Source organism: Capsicum annuum, unplaced genomic scaffold, assembly GCF_002878395.1.
Source record: "Capsicum annuum cultivar UCD-10X-F1 unplaced genomic scaffold, UCD10Xv1.1 ctg1489, whole genome shotgun sequence".
Taxonomy (NCBI): Eukaryota; Viridiplantae; Streptophyta; class Magnoliopsida; order Solanales; family Solanaceae; genus Capsicum; species Capsicum annuum.
The window spans coordinates 2997839-3003445 of NW_025820303.1; positions in this window are offsets into that span (position 1 = coordinate 2997839).

Consider the following 5607-nt stretch of genomic DNA (forward strand, 5'->3'; position numbering starts at 1 on the left):
CCTATCAACTCCACATTCAGACATTTAGAGGCTTTCGGAGAAGATTACTTCAGATAGATGTTCAGTATTTTTTGTATTATTATAAGTATTAAGTATTTGTTTTCAATTTATGAACCTTATGGCATTTTCAGCCTAACTTCCACATATATATTCAGTATTATTATTTAGTGCTCACAATAGGTACCAGTCATGGTTTAGCTTTTCATCCTTTGGGGTCGTAAGCACCGTGTGATGCCCAGGGTGTAGTCTCAGGGCATTACAAACTCACAGTGCTTATGACCCCGAAGGATCATAAGCTAACCCATGACTGGTACCTTCTGTGTGCGCTGAATAATAATACTGAAAATATATGAAAAAGTAAGGCTAAAACTGCCATAAGGTTCATAAACTGAAAACAAATACTAAATACTTATAATAATACTAAAAATACTAAACATCTGTCTAAAGTAATCTTGTTCGAAAGCCTCTAACTGTCTGAATGTAGAGTTGATGGGACAAGTCCATAACTAACCCTGACTACTGAACATACTAAATCTACTAAAATGATGAAATAAAATGATATCCTTGATGGATGAGGACTCACTACTGAATTTGTCGCTGATATCTTGAGCTGCTAAGTATGATTAGGAACCCATGCATCTGAACCTATGATATGAGACATTATAGCGCAAAATAGAGTATGCGTCAGTACATGGAATGTACTGGCATGCTAAGTGAGGTAAGGCTGATATACATGGGTTCATATGCATAAGATGATAACTGATTGAATGAACATCATGAAGTAACTAGATAAATGTATATCCAAAACATTAACTGCTGAACGTACTGAACATGCAATACTACACATATTGATATACATCATGTATATAAGATTATACTAAAATTGAGTATTGAATTTTGATGGATGAGTAACTGATAACTGATAGCCATAGTTCTGTACAACTGACTGAGTTCTTTACTGAATATTGGGACTGAAATTGTAATTATTTAAATGTTTGTCTAACCAACATACCCTGGTATAAACTGATTTGGGGTCCAATCTATGACCCCAGTTGGGAGGGTGTTAGCATCTTTCCACGGGATACTAACAATGCTGGGTCAACCTTAATCTGGCAGGAAAACTCATGAAATATATATATAATGGTGTCAACCCTATTCTGGCAGGAGGAAGACTTACCTTATATTGTCTACATAGTTCTTTAATATAGAGACTGCAAATAAGGGTCAAATCCTCTACTGGAAGGAATGCCTCGATCCCTGGGTTCGATCGGTGCTGAATCCTACTGCCAACTAAATCGAAACTTAACTGATCACTAGACTATACTAGGCTTGACTGAACTGCCACTGATCATGTTGACTCACTAAACTGGACTGAGTTCACTGAGTTTTATTACTGACTGAGTACTATTTTTCTTGATCTTTACTGGGACTAGTCTATAACTACTACAACTAAGTAAATAGCTAGATTTTGGTAATAAATACCCTTAATACTCGATAGCATCGATAATAAAACATAACAAATCTTGAATGCATAACAATAGTCAATTTTTTACAATTCATTCACTGAGAACACGTGAAAATATGTCATGAATTACACTATTTAATTCACATGGACATTCTATCTAACACTTGGGGAACATAATTAATGCACAAGGTAATGAACAACACATAAGCATCATGACTACAATTTAAACTTGCAATTTCAAGGATTTTAACGTGGGAATTACATCAATCAACGTACATGCTATCTTTTCTTCATGAAAATTATAGTTAAATCTTGAATTGAAATCGACACAGTAACACAAACACGAATACAACCTAATTTGCGCATATAAATAATGAATCTGAAAACTTGTAGTTAATAAAAAAGGGTTCTTGAACTCAAAGGGTAAAAGGAAACACAAGGATGAACACCTAGCCTGCCATGATTGTTTATTTCTTGAAGATTGTTGGTTATTTCTTTGAACTTGGACTTGAACTTGATGAACCTAGGGTTTTCTTCTTGAGAGAATTTGTGAAGAAAGAATGTATTTTGCCCTTTTGGGAGTTTATTTCGTGTTTTGGCTGAATTGGGTGAGGGTAAACGAACCTAAATAACCTTGAAAACTCATAAGTTAATGAGCAAAACTAGACAATTTATGCGATAGGTGACGCGCCTCATTGATTGGGTTGACAGAATCACCAACGCATCACATCATTGGGTACGACATAATAGCCAACACGACGTGTCAAGATCATATTGGCTTGCTATTTTGGCCATCCAAACATGACTCAAATGATGTCCAAAAATTCCGAAACTCATCAAATATGACGTATTGACCTCCCTTATCATGAATCAATATAAAAATCAACAATCTAAGGATGGAAAGATCGTAAATGATGCCATTGAAATATTGAGGCCAAAATAAGACTAAGTGTCAATACTTCGCTGAAATTTTCTAAGTCTGAGACCTCCTTTGGCATGCTATATAAGACTGAAATGACTAGGATTTTGTAGGGTCTTACAATATCTCCCCCTTGGGAATATTCATCCTCGAATGAGACTGACTGAACTGACAAGAACCGAGATACTGTACTTACATTAACATGCATAACTAAAGCATGACTGAATTCTGGAGACATGAGACATGACCAAACTATTTCATGAATGCATGAATGATATGAGAATGTTATGCACCTATAACTAAGCATGGAATAAAGTAAATCTAAGGAAGACTGTTACCTTAGAATGAGTTTAGGTTTGCGTAGAAGAGGTGAGGATACTTGGTTTGGATGTCTTCCTATGCTTTCCAAGTAGCTCCCTCCATGGACTGATTCCGCTAAAGAACTTTGACCAAAGGAACTTCTTTGTTTCTTAGTCTGCAAATATGACGATCAAGGATCTCGACTGGGACTTCCTCATAAGAGAGACTGTTCTAAACATCTATACTCTCTATGGGGACTAAAATTGCTGGGTCACCTATGCAGTTCTTTGGCAAAGAGACATGAAACACTGGGTGCACTGATACTAAGTCTGCAAGTAACTCAAGCTCATAAGCTACCTTACCAAAACAACTCAAGATTTTTTAAAGACAAACATATAGGGAACTAAGCTTTTCCTTCTTACCAAATCTCTTTATTCCCTTCATGGGAGAGATTTTTAAGTACACAAAGTCACTAATTTAAAACTCAAGATCTTTCTTCTCACATCTGCATATGATTTCTGTCGGCTCTAGGCTACCCTAAGCCTCTTTTTGGTTAATTTCACTTTCTTTAAAGCATCAAACACCAAGTCAGGCACCACTACCTCATCCTCACCTACCTCAAACTAACCAATGAGAGATCTACATCTTCTTTCATAAAGAGCCTCAAATGGAGCCATCTGAATATTGGAATATTGGTTGTTATTATATGCGATCTCAATCAAAGAAAAATGGTCATCCCAACTGCCTTTAAAGTCAATGAAACACTCTCTCGACATATTTTCTAAAGTCTGAATAGTCCTTTCTGCTTGACCATCTTTCTGAGGGTGAAATGCTATACTAAGGTCAACTTGGGTACGAAGACCCTTCTGACAAGATTTCCAAAAATGAGAGGTAAATTGCATACCTCTACCTGAAATAATGGACAACGGGATGCCATGTAATCTAACTAACTCTCTGATATAGAGCCTGGAATAGTCCTCGACTGAATAAGAAGTATTAACTGGCAAAAAATAGGCTAATTTGGTAATTTTGTCCACAATGACCCAAATTGAGTCATGCTGACGACGAGTATAAGGCAAACCCATCTCAAAGTCAATGTTCACTTCCTCTCACTTCCAAGTGGGAATACTAAACTCCTGCATAGATCCACTAGGCTTTTAGTGCTTAATCTTCACCTGTTGACATATGGAGCACTTAGCTACAAACTCTACAATATCTCTCTTCATCCTACTCCATCAATAGATCTCCCATAAATCGCGGTACATCTTAGTGGTACCTGGATATATAGAGTAGTACGCACTATTTTCTTCTGCAAGAATTCGCTGTCTCACTCTATCCACACATGGCACACAAAGCCTGCCTTGGCAATGCAACATACTATCTCCCCCTTAGGAGAGAACCTCCACTTTGTGAACTCCGACTGACTCTTTCAGCTTAACTAAATAGGGATCCCTGTCCATTTTTTCTTTTACTTTAGAAACCAAACATAATTTTAAACTATTTTGCACCCAAACACTACCCTCAGCCAAATCAACTAAATGCACACTTAGTCTGGCAAGCTAATAAGTTTCCTGAACTAAATTCTTTTTACCATCCTCAATGTGAGCAATACTACCCATGGACAACCTACTGAGGCAATCTGCCACTACATTAGCCTTGTCTGGATGATACAAAATACTCATGTCATAATATTTCAACAACTTTAAACACCTTCTCAGATGCAAGTTCAGGTCTTTCTGTGAAAACACATACTGTAGGATTTTTTGGTCTATGAACATATGAATATGCACCCCATACAAAAAGTCCCTCCAAATCTTTAAGGAAAACACAATAGTTGGTAATTCAAGATCATGGGTGGGATAATTCTTTTCATGGGGCTTATGCTATCTCAAGGCATATGACACAACCTTACCCCTCTACTTCAAACCACACCCCAAGCCAACTCTAGAAGCATAACAATATACAAAAAATCTATCTGAACCATTGGGCAACATCAAAATTAGGAAGTGAGTCGAGTCTTCAACCCCTAAAAACTCTTCTCACAAGAATCTGGCCATTGGAACTTGACTTTCTTCTGAGTTAATCTGGACATGGTGAATGCAATAGAAGAAAATTATTTAAGAAACCATCGGTAATAGCAAGCCAAACCTAAGAAACTTTTAATATCTGAAGAAGAGATGGGTCTAGGCTAGTTTCTCACTGCTTTGGTCTTTTGGGGATCAATTGTAATACCATCACTGGAAATGATATGACCAAGGAAAGCTATTGATATTAGCCAATCTTTACACTTACTAAATTTGGCAAATAACTTATTGGCTTTGAGAGTCTATAATACCATTTGGAGATGATCTGCATGATCAAGTTCACTGTGAGAGTAAACAAGAATATCATCAATAAAGACTATGAAGAACATGTCCAAGTACTTCTTGAACGCATGGTTTATCAAGTCCATGAAAGCTGCTGGAGCATTGGTAATACCAAACGACATGAATAGGAACTTAAATTGACCATATCAAGTTCAAAAAGTTGTTTATAAAATGTCACATTGCTTGACTCTGAGATGATGATGGTCGGATCTGACGTCTATCTTAGAAAATTAACTGACACCCTGAAGTTGGTCGAACAATTCATTGATTCTAGGAAGTGGATACTTGTTTTTGATTGTGACTTTGTTCAACTAATGACAGTCAATACACATTCTGAAAGAATCGTCTTTCTTTCGCACGAATAGAACTGGTGTGCCCCATGGGGAGACACTAGGCCTCATGAATCCCTTATCTAGGATGTCTTTCAAATATTCTTTTAGATCTTTAAGTTCAACTGGAGCCATTCTACTTAATGGAATAGAGAAGGGCCGAGTATTAGGAAGAAGGTCTATTCCAAAGTCAATTTCCTTTTCGAAAGGAACTCCAAGAAGATATTT